The 17,511-nt window shown below is 43.6% G+C and overlaps 1 long non-coding RNA gene across 1 annotated transcript in view; it reads right to left on the minus strand.

Annotated features, from left to right (window-relative positions):
• Positions 1-2,082: 2,082 nt before the first annotated feature.
• The window catches only part of LOC143435168 (uncharacterized), a 195,732-nt gene continuing 180,303 nt past the window's right edge, over positions 2,083-17,511 (minus strand). The window contains exons 5-6 of the long non-coding RNA XR_013105227.1: positions 3,474-3,528; positions 2,083-2,911 (exon numbers count right to left, since the gene is read on the minus strand). This is a non-coding gene — a long non-coding RNA (uncharacterized LOC143435168). The remainder of the gene's footprint in view (positions 2,912-3,473; positions 3,529-17,511) is intronic.

Genomic DNA, 17,511 nt, shown 5'->3' on the forward strand with positions numbered 1-17,511 from the left:
AGGGCAATGAGACGGGAATGGGTGAGTGGATGATTGGGTGGGAGAGCACCCTCATAAAAGCAGGGTAAGGGGGGATGGGATAGGGGATTTGCAGTGGGGAAATGAGAAAAGGGGATTACATTTGAAATGTAAATAAATAAAGTATTCAATTTAAAAAAAGAACAGTATCACAGATCATATGTATGTAATACATTTTCTTTATTTGCTTATCAAAAGATATTTAGATTGCTTTCACATCTTGGTTCCCATTGATAATATGACAGTGAACATTAGAGTATAATAATGTCTCATCAAGATTCTGATTTTTCCTCATAAACACCAAAAACTAATTACTGCATTACATGTTAGTTCTTCTGCAAATATTTCTGATGAACTGGCATAATAGTTTTCCACAGCAGTAGTATCATTACAAACTCCACCTCCTGATGTTCATGTTTTGCTGGCTTGTTTCCAGCTGCACATTATCACTAACACTTTGACCCGACCCACAGGTCCTAGTAATTCGTGGGGGCAAGGAGGACCGCAACCTGAAAAAAAGAACGGGCGAGAGAGAGAGAGAGGACTCAAGGAAGCAATTGCTTGTCAAGAGCCGTGTATTTGGACACGAAGCGTCTTTTTATAATACATTTTACAAGGGGAGGGGTGAGAGGGGCCAGGTGGTGGAAAAGTACAGAATCTTCTTTGCCTATGCCCTGAATTATTTTGTGGTCTACCTGCTTTTCTCAGAAAATACGGTACACTGCTTTTCCCATAAGACACGGTACACTGCTTTGAATCTATGAGTCTATCTGCAGCTGCCAACCCGGATCTTGTGGTTGCCAGGCAGGATGAAGCTGCAGGGGATCTTGTGAAGGTGGGGAGAAGTAGGGGGTGAAGGTAAGGGACGAGGGTCCTGGCTTCTGACATCTCCCCCTTCTCTGTTTAGAAAGAGAGGGTGTCTTGTGATCAACCCTATGTGAATTTTAGAATTTGGAGGTCTAATTATGGGGGGTCTTGGACAAGTTCATAACCCCAAGACATTGATGTGAGACGAGTCACGTTGATGGTCGAAGGCTTTAGGCTGTTGACATAGGCAACGTCAAGGGACCCCGAGGTGGGTGAAAGGAGAGTGAGGGCCATGTCTTAAGCTATGTAGGCTGCACCCACTCCCAGCACCACGCAATCCTTTCCGGCTGCATTGGGTGGGCCCCTGGGAAGTAGACCTACAATAATCCCTTCATCGGGCTAACTCACAGCCATCCTAATCCCTTTGTAAATGCTCAGGTTACCAGCCATTTGTCAGTTTGGGATATAATATTGCCATAAAGGAAGATTCCCTGATTTTAGAGGGCTACATCAAGGGCAGGCCTTAGTTTAGGAAAAAGCCAATTTTTGTCAGGGTGATCAAAAGGCCAGGCTCCCTACCGAGAGAAATGAGGGCAGAGCCAGGCATACCAGGAACCCTTCTTGAGGGCGTGGACGTCTAGGGGTCATCCATAGGGGGAGGCAGGGGGGCTGGCGGCAGCTGTCCCAGGCTCGGGGAGGATCACTTTGGCGTCATCCTTGGTCTTCAGCTGATGATAATGGACTCCAACAGGTTTGATGGCAGCATCAATCTGGTTCTTAACAAAACTTGTGAGATGATTAAAGGCCCAAGGGCCAAAAGACAAAAGCAATAAAATACCAACAAGGGGTCCTAATAAACTGGGTAATAGGGTGGTAAGCCAAGGTGAAGTAGAGAACCAATTTTGATACCATGACTCTTGTTGTTCTCTGGCTCTTTATTTCCTCTAGGCTCTTTTTGACCTTGTTTAAACTATTTTGGACAAGGCCAGTCTTATCAGAATAAAAACAGCATTCTTCTTTAAGTGCCACACACAGGCCTCCATCTTTTAGGAAGACTAGATCTAGTCCTCTGCGGTTCTGTAGAACCACCTCAGAGAGTGAGGCCACAGAGTCCTTGAGGTCTTGTATTCCTTCTCTCAAATTATTTAAATCTTTATCAATAAGAGACTGAAGATGGGTATAATGATTATTAGAGGTAATTAGGGAGGCAATGCAGGTATCTGCGCCAACGGCGCTGATTCCTAATATAACGGACAGTGTAAGGGCTGTCAAAGGCTCACATTTGATCTTAAGGGAGGGGCCCCTATCTAAAATATTAAGAAAGGATTCGGGGTCATGAATGAAAAAGCGGGGGAGGATGGTAACAACCACACAATAGTCTCTGGTTTTTAAAAATTCAGAATTAGAGATATGTGGTGTCAATCCAGTGGCACAGGCAAAATAAGTACTATTGGGTGCTATGGTATATAAAAAGGTATTATTTAAAATCAATGTCTGGTTGCAAATGGGAACTAAATCTCGTGGGGGGGGGAGCATGGAGGGCCCCAAAAGACAGAGGCCTACTCCCGAGATGGAACTAAGAGTGAGACCTCCCTCAGGTGAAATAGCCCACAATAACAAATTGCTATTATCGGAAAGGGGGGGGGGGTAAAAACAGCTATTCCTTCATAAAAAGGAGGAGTAAGTGAAAAACAAATCCAACACTCTTGATACTGATATTCACTGGTATTATGAATAGCTACAAGGGAGGCATTTGCCAGTGAGACAATAAGATCAGCAGAGCTGGGGTGGGGGGGGCTGCAGGCATGGTGGGTTGAAATAGGGTAGGCTGGGGGGAGGTGGAGAAAGGTGAGATGGCTGTAATGATGACTGTAGGTTTGGGAGCGGAATTAGCCCGTGGTAGTGGGCACTGTAGGGCGGGGTTAGGTCCCACAGCAGCAACATTTTTATTAGGGATGTTCTTAAGGAGTTTGATTTTAAAGGTGAGTCCCGGATCCGAGCAGCTGGGTTACCAGGTTGTGCACTCTCTCAGATGTAAGTCCCATTCATATCCATGGCCCGTCCAATCTTTATTCTTCCCTTTTCCCTGTAAAGGATATAAGAAGAGGGACACACCACTTGGACTCACACTGGGATTTTAATGGTTGGCCAGTTGTGATACCTAGTTTCTTCTGTATATATGTAGGTAGAAACTTTCTCCTTAGAGTGATATAATCCCAGGAGGAAGAGGGCTTCCAGTATGCATCCCCCATAGTTTCACAACCCCAAGATGCACAATAATCATCAGAGCCATAGCCACATTTATAATTTTGAGAACGATCATGGTGGAAGGGTCCAGGGCATACATAGAGGCCAGACAGATCATTCGTCAAGGAGACTCTCCTATCATAGGAGTTACATCCTGTAAGGTGGCCATCATACTTGGGGTTATTTGTATCAACTGGCTGACTTTGGGGCCAATAATGGGAGAGGGTCCCCCAGTTTGCACTGGTTCCCAGATTGAGAACACAAAGGTCTACCTCCAAAGAGGGCCATGAAGGCTGGGTTCCAAGTGAAGAGCTGGAATTAACAATATCTCCTGCTTGGTTTATTATGACCGGAGTAAAATTATAAATCTAGTATGGGGAGTGTTGGAGCTTGATACTCACAGTCAGGTAAATCTAGAGCGTGAGCAGGAGGAGTAAGGCGACTGGATGCATTTTTCTGAAAGGAAGCACAGTTAAGAACTATTCTCAGTTTTCATCAAAATAACTATAGGTTTTTCCAATTTTATGATTTAGGATAATGGTTTTCTCCTGCATGTTTGTCTTTGGAAATTCTATATGGCTGTCTATGAACTTATATAAGAAAGCTGACATATGAGACATTAGCATGACTGAAGTCCTCATTTTTTTCTACAGTGGCCAAAGAAAATATTATAAGAATTGATGAAATTAATATGTTATTGCGTACTTGTGGTTAATTTCTTATATGTATTACAAGACTAAGGTTGGGACTCAAACTTTCTGGGATTTTTAATTTTGTCCTCTCAGGTAGTAATTCTATGTACCCTTGGTTAAGCTGTGTAACCTCTCTTGAGTCTCACCTTAAGAAATAGGAGTGTTCTAACTTTAACCCTTATAAGAGTGCTGTGCAGTATAAGTGATAGCATACTCTGCTCTGGTTCATTTGATCTTACCTTATCACAAACACTTCCTATTCATTGCTATTATGTTTGCTTCTTGAACATGGTTAATTTATTCTAAGGCTCTAGAAGTTTCAAGATGTGATAGCTTGAAAAGAATGTGTTGTTGTCATACCTTTGAAGTCTTCATATTTGCCAACGAATCCCAGAAAGATTCCCCTAAAGTTGTCTGACGAAGTTGCTTACTTGGTAATAAATTCTCTATTTTTTTTAAAAAAAAAAAAAAAACAAAAAAAAAAAACTATTCTCAGGGGGTATCTCTCGGGTGGAGTTAGCCAACTTCACCAGTCTTTCTGGTAGCCATCTGGCATTTTGTTCCTTGGAATCATATATGCACGTGTGTCCTTTCCCCCAGATAAGGACTGGGTCAGGACCATTCCATTTGTGTGTCAATGGATCTTTCCACATGGCTTTGGCATAGGAGTCTGCTGTAGTAGGGTGCCAAAATCTGTCTGCTGCAGACTTTCCTCTTTCATCAAGGGTCAAAAAATTGAGAACGAATAGTGCATGATTTAACAAGGTTTTATGATTCCCCTTTTGGGGGTATAAAATGCCCCCTGAATGTTGTAATTTTAAGAGCATATTCTTTAAGGTCTGATGTGCCCTTTCTACAATGCCCTGTCCTTGGGGGTTATATGGGATACCAGTAACATGGTTAATGTTGAGCTGGGCACAAAACTGCTTAAAGGAGGTGCTGGTATATCCAGGGCCATTATCAGTCTTGAGCATCTTAGGTATGGGCATAAAGGCAAGGCAAGAATTCACATGATTAATAACATTTTTGGTAGCTTCTCCAGATTGAAGGGAGGCGCAGAGAAAACCACTGAAGGTATCAATAGAAACATGTATATACGTAAGCTTGCCAAAAGGGGCAAAATGAGTAACATCCATTTGCCATATTTCTCCTGGGGTGAGGCCACGAGGGTTCACCCCCAGATGTAGCTCAGGTAGGAGGGTGAGACATCCTTGACACTGACGCACTATCTGGCATGCCTGTTCTCTGGTAATAGAGAACATCTGTCAGAGGGTCTGGGCATTTAGATGATGTAGTTGGTGAGCCTTTTGTGCTTGTTGTATAGGATCAGAGGGTAGGGCCAAGGTCACCAGGCTGGATCGAGACCCTCAGGTGGCCCTGTCAACGAGGTCATTTCCCTCACTCAGGGGTCCAGGAAGACCAGAGTGGGCACGTATGTGACCCACAAAGAATGGATGGGATCTAGCTAAAATTATGTCTTGGAGCTCAGAAAAGAGGGGGGAAGCATTGGTAGACGGCTGTATAAAGGGGGCAGTCTCTAGCAAAGGTACTGATTGGGCCACATATGCACTGTCAGTAAAAAGATTAAAAGCACAATCTGGAAGAATCTTAAAAACTTGAATAACAGCAAACAATTCTACCAACTGTGCTGAGGAAAATTTGGTCTGAAACTTAGAAACCTGTCCACCTATATTAAAGGCTGCAACCCCAGAGGACGATACATCTGTAAAGATCAATGGTGTTTGAGGAATGGGGTAGTTCTTAGTCATTTTAGGGAAGACCACCTCTTGATGTTCAAGGAACTGTATGAGTTTGTCAGAGGGATAGTGATTATCTATCTTTCCCTGAAATGAAAGACAGTTAGGCCCATTTGTCTGAGGTCTGGAGTCCATTTGCCATCGGACTTGGGCGGCATCATAGGGAACACTGACAAGGTCAGGGTCTTTACCAAAGAGTTTCAGAAAGGTTTCTCTTCCCATCCTTATGATTTGTGCCATCAAGGAGGGATAAACAGGTAGTACTTTAGGAGGGGTGGTGGGCAAATGAAGCCAATACAAAGGTTTAGTCTGCCACAACAGTCCCGTGGGGGCAAACATGGTGGAAAGAACCAATAGCCACAAGGGGGAGGTAGGAGAATAATAGGTAACAGTCTGTTGTTGAATAGCTTTCTCCATGAGCTTAAGGGCAGAGGTGGCCTCAGGGGTTAAGGTTTGGGGAGAGGAGGGGTCAGAGTCTCCTCGAAGAATGTCAAATAGAGACTTGAGCTCTCCAGCTGTTAATTTTAGATAGGGACATAACCAATTTATGTCCCCCAAAAGGCGTTGAAAGTCATTGAGTGTTTGTAAGGAATCTTTTCTGAGTTCAATTTTTTGAGAAAGAACCTTAGAGGGGTGTTAGGAGCCGCGGTGAGCGTGACAACATTCGCCATTACAAGATGGCACGGGCATCCTGTGCTCCCACAAGTAAACAACTAACTGCGCAGGTGTAAAAGGCAAAAGCACGCCGAGCCACTGCCCATCCCTGGGCGTAATATGGGATGATGAGTGAACAGCCAATCAGAAGTGAACACACCACTCAAGGGTACATATAGCAGTGCCTTTCCCGGGCTTGGGGTCTTCTGCTTCAGTTGATACAAGAATAAAGCTTCACTGTAGTAACTACCCGAACACTGACTCATGTGTCTCTTTCGCGGGAGAAGGGGACTCGGAAGGGGCGCGGAACATCTGGTGCTGAAACCCGGGAATTTTAAGGTGCCGCAGAGACCCCTCGAGATTCGGGGCGGGTTAAAAGACTACAGGATCGAGGTACGTCTCTGAGAGATATGTTTGGGGTGGAAGCCTTCGTTGTGAGCGGATTTTCACCCATTGCCGCCGCTGCACTAGTTGGCCTCTTGCTTGTGTTGCTTTTGTTTTTAGCTTATTTGTGTTGTGGGCATCCAGCTCGCAGCACAGTTATTAGTGCAAGTCAAGAGGTTTCAGGAGAGGTCCACTCCAGGGTATCAGAAACAGAGCGTGTTAGCCGGCATCAGGCCAAGGATCCTGGGGAAAAGGATAAGGCCAAGGAGCCTGGAAAGGAGAAGCAGGTAAAAAAGCCTGGGCAACAGAGACAGGCCAAGGAGCCTGGTCAAAGAAAAGAGTACTCAAAAGGAACAGGGGCCACTGCAGGGCCTGTTAAGGTTAAGGACCCTTCACTGGCTGGTGAAGAGAAAGTGGAGGTCAAAAGGACCCCCCCCCCCATACCCCATTAAGGAGCTTGCCGCCATAGACCTTAGCAGCTCCGAAGAAGAAAGCCTAGAGGAGGAGGCAGCCGCCTATGCAAAAAATAACCATTCTGAGATAAGACTAAGAAAGACCTTGAGTCCCTTGGCCCCGCCCTTGCCTCCAGCCTATGCCCCGGGCAGCATCTCTAATTCATTTCTCAGCCCAGGAGATCGGAGACAGCTACAGCTGGCATTTCCGGTCTTTGAAGGGGCAGAAGGTGCCTGTGTTCATGCCCCAGTAGAGTATAGGCAGGTCAAAGAATTAGCTGAGGCAGTACATGCATATGGAATTGGGGCTAATTTTACTGTATCCCAAGTGGAGAGATTAAGTGCAGCTGCTATGACGCCAGGAGACTGGCAGGACACAGTGAAGGCAGTACTTAACAATATGGTCCAATACCTAGAGTGGAAGGCCTTGTGGCAGGAGGCACTGCAAGAACAAGCCAGGATTAATGCAAACACTGAGGGACAACAATTATGGACTTTTGACATGCTGGCTGGAGTTGGCGTACACGTGAACGACCAGACCACTCATCCCTAGCAGGTCTACGCACAGATAGCAACAGCCGCAATAAAGGCATGGAAGTCTCTCCCTAGGAAGGAAGGCAGTAACCTTTATTTGTCCAAGATAATTCAGACATCTAATGAGTCTTTTTCTGATTTTGTGGCCCAAATGACCGAGGCAGCGGGTAGGATTTTTGGCGACCCGGAACAGGTGATGCCATTGATAGAACAAATGGTCTTTGAAAATGCTACAGCGGAATGTCACACAGTCATTGCCCCTCGTAGGAACAGAGGGTTACAAGACTGGTTGAGAGCCTGTCTCGGCTTGGCGGGGGGGGGGGGGTGGGGGCTTACTAATGCAGGACTTGCGGCAGCTAATTTAGAGATGGCTGCTGTCCTTCTACAAGGTCAGGGATGCGATAGACCCCCTCCATGGCCTGCTATTAAGTGCTTTGCGTATGTGGTTAATAACAAGGTTACATCCAAACAATACCATGAAACCTCACCTCAAATTGTGGAATGCCTAGTGGTGTCAGAGGTTCTGGAAATCTTTCCAGGTCCCTTAAATATTGTTTCAGATTCCTTCTATGTGGTTAATGCAGTAAAAGCATTAGAAGTTGCTGGGTTAATTAAGACATCTAGCAGACTTGTAGAAGTTGTTCAAAAGATTCAGTTTACCTTGGTTAATAGAAGATTCCCTGTTTTTATAACTCATATTAGGGCTCACTCAGGCTTACCAGGACCTATGTCCTGTGGAAATGACCTGGCAGATCAAGCCACAAAGTTGATTGCAATTGCCCTTTCGCCAAAATTGGATTTGGCTAAAGCCTTTCATAAAAGGTTTCATGTGACAGCTGAGACGCTACGATGCCGATTTAACATCATTAGAAAAGAGGCTAGAGATATCGTGACTCAATGCCAAAACTGCTGTCAATTCCTACCTGTTCCCCATACCGGAATTAACCCTCGGGGATTTAAGCCATTACAGATCTGGCAAATGGATGTTACTCACATCCCATCCTTTGGCAAATTACAATATTTGCATGTCTCCATTGATACCTGTTCTGGAGTTATGTTCGCCTCTCCACTGACCGGAGAAAAGGTGGCCCATGTTATTCAACATTGTCTCGAGGCTTGGAGTGCTTGGGGAAAGCCTAAAATCCTTAAAACTGACAATGGACCAGACTACACTTCTCAAAAATTTCAACAATTTTGTCGCCAAATGGAGGTGACACACCTGATGGGTCTTCCTTACAACCCCCAGGGACAGGGCATCATTGAGCGTGCTCATCGTACCCTTAAAACTTATTTGATGAAACAAAAAGGAGAAGTTGAGGAAGCTCTGCCCACGGTGCCACGGGTTATTGTCTCTCTGGCACTTTTTACTCTTAATTTTTTGAATTTGGACAGTCAGGGCAACACGGCAGCTGATCACCATTGCCTGGAACCAACTAGGCCAAAAGAAATGATAAAATGGAAAGATGTTTTGACTGGTCAATGGAAAGGCCCAGATCCTATTTTAATAAGATCCAGGGGAGCGGTTTTTGTTTTTCCACAGGAAGAAGACAACCCATTTTGGCTGCCAGAGCGACTGACGTGGCGGCTCGCGGTTCCTGAAAATGACCCCCCGAAGGATTCATCTGCAGAAGCTCTCAGTTCTCAATTGGACTCTCCTAAATTGGGTTCCTAGTATATATAGTGAATTTAGATGGCTATCCTATCTGCTTTTCCAAAACCTATGCCCTTGCCTTCTTAAAAGGCACCACTTCTGCTAAACAGAATTTCTCCTATACCCTTAACTGTAATGCCTCACTCCAGTTTGTGTGTATCCTCCATTTCTTTTCATCTTATCCAACAACTCCTTTAATACTTGTACCAATGTAACTTGCTTTATGTCCCAGTGCAGGTCTGCTCTTGTCTATATGCAGGCCCTAATGGCCAGTATACTACTATGGATCCCTATCCCCGTTCAGACGTCTGGAACCTTGACTTTATTTCGACAGAAGAGAGATTTTGATATAACTGCAGCCATTATCACTGCTATTGCCATCTCTGCAGCTGCATCTGTGACAGCCAGCATAGCTTTGGCTAATCAAGTTACAGCAGCTACTGTTGTTAATCAAATTTCAGAAAAGACTTCTGAGGCTTTGACCACTCTACAGAAAGTGGATGCACACTTGGCATCAGGCATTCTGTTGGTCAATCAGAGAGTTGATTTGCTCCAAGCCCATGTGGAACAACTCACAGATGTGGTTCAAATGAGCTGCATGTCAGCAACCCCACATCTATGTATTACACCTCTGAGATTTATGAATGATACATTTATTCAAAGCCATACTCTTTCTGCTTATTTACAAGGGAATTGGACTAGGGAGCTGGACCAGATGCAGCAGCAATTGCAGATCCGGATTCTGAGCCTTAATGGAACATGAGTGGACCCTGTTACCCCTGGTGATTTTACTTCTTGGCTTACCTCTGCCTTTTCTTTCTTTCTTAAAGGGTGGGGATAGGCCTGTTTGGTGCAGCCCTATGTTGTGGATTAGTGTTCATGTTATGGTTGGTCTGCAAGCTCAGAGCCCAACAAAAGCGTGACAAGGTTGCTATCGCCCAAGCACTTGTAGCCTTGAGCAAGGATCTTCCCCTGAAATTTGGCTATCTAGGCTAAGAAAGTATCTGATGACTGAGACCCTCAGTCGATGCACCCCAAGGGTTCAGCCCATTGCACTGGGTGGATGAGAGGTCTAAGTCTAGCCAGCCCTTGCCTGAATAACTGTGGTACCTGAATATTTAGAGGTGTTTGCGAGTGGGTACTCGACAGGGAATGCTCCACGAGTGTGGATAGATTTCCCAAAAGTATGCCTGACTGCACAAAGGTTTGATGCCAAAACTTCCTCTCCGCGCACGGACGGCCGCCGGGCGCTCCAGAGTGGAGGCTCCCTTTCCCCGACAAAAAGGCATCGAGATGGGTATGGGAAGTATTACTCATTGCACGACGACAAGAGAAGAAACCCATTACAATATCTCATTTTGCACAGGGGATCAGGCTTCTGCTTTCCCTCACTGAGTTGGTGCTGCGCTTGATAGGCAAAAGGTTGTTCCATCTTAATAAAATTGAAAGGGGGAGATGTTAGGAGCCGCGGTGAGTGTGACAACATTCACCATTACAAGATGGCGCGGGCATCCTGTGCTCCCACAAGTAAACAACTAACTGCGCAGGTGCAAAAGGCAAAAGCGCACCAAGCCACTGCCCATCCCAGGGCGTAATATGGGGTGATAAGTGAACAGCCAATCAGAAGTGAACTCACCACTCTAGGGTACATATAGCAGCGCCTTTCTCGGGCTTGGGGTCTTCTGCTTCAGTTGATACAAGAATAAAGCCTTGCTGTAGAACTACCCGAACACTGCCTCACGTGTCTCTTTCATGGGCGAAGGGGACTCAGAAGGGGCACGGAACAGAGGGGTAAAGTTCAAAACCCAAGAATAAATGTGGGGGCTGTATAGCTGGACCTTCTCGGGAGCAATCTGTATCCCGAGATCTTGAAGGGCAGTTACCAACTCCTGGCCAACCCTTAGTAAGGTGGTCTCATCAAGGCCAGCCAAAAGGATGTCATCCATGTAGTGGACAATATACAGCTCAAGGTATGTAAGGTGAAAAGGGTCAATGACCTGGGCCACAAATTTTTGGCAAAGGGTGGGGCTATTGGCCATGCCTTGAGGCAGGACCCTCCACTGAAATCGTGGAGATGGCCCAATGCAATTAACAATAGGGAGGCTAAAGGCAAAGTGCTTACTATCCTCTGGATGTAGGGGGATACAGAAAAAACAATCTTTCAAGTTGATAACCATCTTATTGTAACCCTTAGGTATTGCCTAATACCTAAGGAGGGGAGGCCAGGCTGGAGGGCTCCCATTGGGACCATAGTCTTATTAATTTCTCTGAGGTCCTGGAGCAGTCTCCATCTGCCTCCTTTCTATTTTATCACAAAATGGGTGTATTCCAAGGGGAGGTGGAGGGTTCAATGTGGCCAGCATCTAATTGTTCCTGCACTAACTGCATGGCCGCTGAAAGTTTATGTTGGGGGAGAGGCCATTGGTCAATCCAGACAGGGAAATCTGACTTCCATGTGATTTTATCTGCCTGGTGTGCAGGAGGAGCCCTTAAGAAAATTTTGAATCATAACCTAGTCCTGAGCGTGAGGTCTTTGGTGTAACAGCAATTGAGGTAGGGATTCCTTGGTTGTGTCTGCCCAAGCCTTGTCTAGGGATAAACACCTGGTCCAGCATCTGGTGGGTGACAGCCGCAGAGGGGCTAAACATAAGGACTCACATTTGACTCAATATATCTCGACCCCATACGTTTATAAGGAGGCCAGGTACAATGAATGGTCTACCATGTCCAGTATTGCTCTCAGGATCCTCCTAAGTTAGCAACTGGGAGCTTTGAAGGGTGTTGGTGGACTGGCCAATGCCCTGAAGGTGGGTTAAAGAAGGTTGACAGGGCCAAGAGGGGGGCCAGGAGGCCTGTGAGATAACTGTGGAGTCCGCTCCTGAATCAAGAATGCCCTCAAAAGTTTTGCCATTGAGTTTAAGTTTTAGCTGTGGGCGTTCTTGTGAGAGTCTTTGGACCCAAAAGACATCAGAGGACCCTGGGGTGGAAGCACCCTGGGATGGGCCAAAGGAGGGTGTTGAGGTGTTCAGCGGAAGGGAGAGAGCCTGTGCAAGGCGCTGTCCCTGGCCGATGTAAAGGCGCCCTCTGGAGCTAGTGGCAAATACTTTAATTTCTCCAGAGTAATTGTTATCAACATTTGAAGGGAAGATGGTAGTGCCTTGGAGTGTGGCAGATGCTCTGCCCAAGATAAGATAGTAAGTCTGGGATGGGGGGCAAAGACACCAGTAGGGATTATCTGAACTCCTCCTCCAGTTTCTAATATTGTATTGGAGGAGGCACAGAGGTCCAATCCTATGCTTCCTGGGGTAGCCCTACGGAAGGCTTAGGCTGTTTTGGGAACTGTTGATGGAGGCTTTGGTGTGGCCCTGCCTGGCTGTTCCCCAAGGCTGGCAGGAAGGAGACTGGCTGAGGGGTCTGGGGCTGGCCCCACATCCTGTTTCCCTGAAGGGGAGGAAGGGGGTTGCCCAGAATATCAATTTTGGAACGGCAGGTATTAGCCCAGTGTTTGCCTCGCTTGCAGCGAGGGCAAGGGGTCATTGGAAGTGGACGCTCTCCCCTCAGTTGAGATGGGGGCTGAGCCATGGGTCTACCCTGAGGGCACTGTTTAGCAAAATGACCCAGTTGACCACATCTAAAACAAGCGGATCTGGTCGCTCCACCACTAGTGGCTGCTCCCACAGCCAGATTGATGGCTTGTGAGACCTTTTGGGCAAAGGGATCTACATCCTTGCAGATATGGATCATCTCGTCTAAATCTTTGTTTTTATATTTTCCTCGAAGGGCAGCCCTGCAGGCAGAGTTAGCATTCTCATAAGCCAGCTGTTGGAGAAGTTTATTTTCTCCCTGGCCAGGTCCCAAGGACCTCTCAGCTGCCTCCAGGAGGTGAGCAACAAACTATGAAAACTCTTCTTGATTGCCTTGAGTGATCTTAGTCAAGGGAGAAAGAACAGAGCCTTTCATGGGAATGACTCTCCAGGTGCTCATGGCTGCTGAAGAGGACTGAGCTAAAAGACCCAGAGGCATATTTCCCTCAACCTAGGAGTTTATCAAGCATCCATTTGTTGGCAGGTGAGCGTGTGCTCCAGAGATTAGCTTCGGCCTGAGACCTGCAGCAATCAGCCCAATCAGCTTGCCAAGAAAGGAACTGTCCCCGAATCAGGACAGACTGGGCGATGGTGAGCCATTCATTGGGAGTTAGATATCCACCTCCACTGAGACTCTCAAGGAGGGAAAGAGTAAAGGGGGCATTGGGGCCATAGTTTCTAATGGCCAAATTTAACTTTTCAAGATGTTTAAAACAGAGCTTTTTGAAGACTGTGGGATCACTTGTAGAGTCCTCATTATCACTTTCATTTTGAATTTCTGAATTGGGCTCGTCCTCAGAGGAATCTGCCTCAGTCTCGGGCTGGGGGCGGGGTGTTTGGGAGGACTTGCTAGAGGAATGAGTAGAGGAAGCAGGCAAGGCAGGCGTGGGGGGTCCCCCCCGCCCCCCCGCCCCCCACCCCCACCCTCCCCGCCCCCTTTGTTTAGTACCTTTAAGCATGCTTCATTTGTAAAGCTACTCTGAATAACTGCTTAACTCTTCATTCCACATTACAACCTTACCAGTTGTTTTGCTGTAAAGTTGTAGTCACTGCTTATATGTAATTTGGTTATCAACTCCTTATCAAATATATTATTTATTTTAAGCCTCCTTTTGCTCATCAAGGTTGACTCTTTCTTATGGGGAAAATATTAGTTTTATATAATTTCACTACTCTGTTTTATATTTAGTTGCTAATATATTTTGGTGTCATGTCTATGAAATCTATGCTAATACCTGTGCATTGAGCTCTTCTCATATAATTTCTTATTGTAGTTTTTAGAATTTTACATGATATTGTGTTTAAATCTTTAATCTTTCTTTTAGTCGAGTTTGGGGGTTGGTGTAATATATTGATAATTATTCATTTGTTTGCATATAAATGTGTCATTTTAATTTTTTTCATAAAGATTATTTCTCCATTCTTTTTGACAAACTATTTAGGGATTAGTTGTGTTTATATATTTATGTATTTTTTTTCAGTTGTCTATGTATCTGCATATCTACCAGTATGCTAGATCCATACAATTTCAATTATTATAGTTTTATACCATGTATTTGAAGGATGAGGTTTCTCATTCTGTTCTTTCTTCTGTTGTTCTGGTTATTTCCATTCAATCAACCTTCTTTCTTAATCTCATTGATAGAACATTTTCCAATACCTTGATTTTGTGTTTACTTATTCCTTATTCTGCTTGATTTGATCTACTTTGAAGTCCACACTGAAAAATTTCAGTTCAATTACTATTTTCTTCAGCATTTTGAACACATTTAATATTTCACCATCTCTGATGAAATTTTTATTGTTCTTAGGCATGATTATCATAATGTCAACATATCAGTCATATAGCTTAGATTTATTAGAATTGTCTTCCAGATAATATTGATTCTGAATCTTTACATCAGAAGGCATTTTGTAAAAGGCTTATGTAACAATCATTGAGTCCTGCATGGTCCCACACATGAGATAGTGTGACAAGGTTCCTGCCCCTGGAGTAGATCCAGGAATACATGGGCCTCCACAAGTGTAGATGATTGCTAGGTTAAGTCTTGTTTGTATTGTAATGTACATAATTTATTGTATGTTACTCCTTTGGGAAATATTTTACCTGCCAAGGTTATCATGGAATGTCCTCTCTGCCAAGGTTAATGACTCCATGATAATCAGAGACAGCATCAGTCCTGGAGGTGAAAGTGTATCTAATGCTCATTGCAAAAATGTTAACCATTGAGACTTTCAGCACAGCCCTTAAGAATGTGAGAAAGAACTCTGAAAACATCAGTTCTAGAATGTATAATTTCTCAGTTATGTAAAATATAAGGATGCAATATGAATTACATGATGTGCTTCATAGACTTAAAAAAAAGAGAAGCAGCTGGGCTATGAGCTAGCTTGTCAGAATTTTATTTAAAAAGGAGATAAAGAGATTTGGGTAGTGGTGATTTCAGGGCAAGGTCCCACCCAGTTAAGTTTATTGTTTGTGCTTATGAAGTCAGGCAGAGTCCTGAGTTCAAGGTCAGTCTGGGACAGAGCAATTTTAGGCCCAGGCATGGTAGGACTGGCAATCTCAGAGTGAGATCCCACCCAGCTAGTTTTATTGTTTGTGCTTACAAAAAGAAGCAGATTTCTGAACTCTTTCCTATGTTAAAAAAGAAAATGTACTTGCTGTCTTTTCTAAGAATCAAGGGGCTAAGGTCATACAATGCTGACTCCTGGGTTAATCAAAGGGAAACCCCAGATGAACAATTGAATTGATGCTCAAATAAAAAAAAAAACGGGTTTTGTTCTGCAAGACCAGAACTGAAGAGATCACTGGAGAGTTGTCTCAAGCAGAAAACAAGGTTCTCTCACTGTTCTCTAAACCCTTTCCTCAGGGCCATGAACAAAGTCAAGATTGTTCCTTGGTAGAGAATGATTAATTAGTGAGAAGATCTTTAATACCAGAACTCGTCACAAATAATATGCTAGAACTTTATCACAAGTGGAATTATTAACAGGTAAACTCCTTAAGGGAAATGGCTTAGACTGCCTTTACTTTTGCATTAGCTGTACATAATTAAATCTAGGAATGTGATCTAATTAGTTGGCCAGTATAATATTTTTCATGTCAATTATTACAAAAAATACCAAGTGCCAGAAAAAAATCCAAAAGATAATTTATTTTTAGATATAGTAAAAATACAGCAAAGTTTGTAATAAAATTTTAACATACTCAGGTACTTTAAAACATATTATCAAGTACAATGAAAATATTTCCAATTTAATAAAGGATTCCAGAATGTAACCTTTTTGAGACATTTGAGGCTGTCTTCCCCAGACAAATTTAAAATAATAGATGACAGATTATCACAGGCTGGGTCAACCTCTGAGCAAAATGCAGGGTAAAGTGTAAAATGAGACTAGTTTTATATGTGTTCAATCCTCATGGTGACTGGTTATCTGCATTCTCTTATGATTTCACTGGGTAATCTGATGAAGTGACTAAAGAAGTTGGTGAGAACTCTTTATTCATTTTTAGACATGGAGAGATATGTGGGTCTTATTTGATGGGAATCTGTTACCTACACTTTATTTTTCCACAAAATGCAGATACAGTCTAAGGATATCTGAATCCAAGTCCAATAGTTTAAAGTACAATTAATAATCTACTGAGAAAATCAGGTTGTGTGTGTGTGTGTGTGTGTGTGTGTGTGAGAGAGAGAGAGAGAGAGAGAGAGAGAGAGAGAGAGAGAGAGGAGATTATTTTATAGAACAAGTAATTGCTACCCAGCCCATCTTAGTGACATGATAATAGAAAGAAAGCAATAAGAAAATAACCTCATCTATAAATATATGGGCAACTCTGCACAATGTTTGTAGAATTTGAGTCTATAGAAGTAGAAATGATAATAAGATATTATATGAGATTAGGCTGCTTTCTTAAAAAATGACAATTTTGTAATGAAACTAATGATCATATAGAAGCAAGTGTAAATCAATTCCAGAAAATAAAATAAAAACTATTACAGTAAAGGTCATGCCAAGTAAATCACTATTAATATAAAAGCTAAAAATAACATCTATTCTTAGGAAGTCAAACACTCATTTTTCTTTGAAATAATATTGCAGTGGGAACCATATTTTCAATGTATGTATGAAAATTCAATTGTAGAGGAATTTTAATACAACAACATGGCTGTACTGGCAAGGAATCACATCCAAAAACTGCTAGACTTAAATTTTCCTATCAGAATGCAGACATGCCTTGGATTATAGTATGATCTTGCTGGAATACAGACAAGTCATTAGTACACATCTTTAATCACTAATGATGGAAGTAAGCTTGGTTTCTAGAAGGAAGCAGCCTTGTTTGAAAGTGTTGTCTAATCGAGAGGCATACAACGTGATGAATCAGAGAAAGATTTTGCAGAATGAGTCAGAGATAGGATATGCCCAACTCACATGAGAACAGCACAGGAAAGAGAGAACATTGAGAGAGAAAGGTAGGTGGTAGTATGGTGTGTATATGGCAATTTTACCAGGGCAGTTTTATGATGACAGGTTTCAGAGAGAAAAATTAGACAAAGGTGAAGACAGAAACAGTTAGAGAATGAGAATGAGCCATAAGATTAGAACAAAGTTAGTTCGAGTCCATTTAAAACAACTCAGGCAGAAGCTGAGAGAAGCCAGATTGAATCAGTCAGCTTGGAAGATTAGATTGTATGGAAGCTAGAAGCTTCCAGACCTAGGCCT

This window comes from Arvicanthis niloticus, chromosome 20 (assembly GCF_011762505.2).
Source record: "Arvicanthis niloticus isolate mArvNil1 chromosome 20, mArvNil1.pat.X, whole genome shotgun sequence".
Classification (NCBI taxonomy): domain Eukaryota; kingdom Metazoa; phylum Chordata; class Mammalia; order Rodentia; family Muridae; genus Arvicanthis; species Arvicanthis niloticus.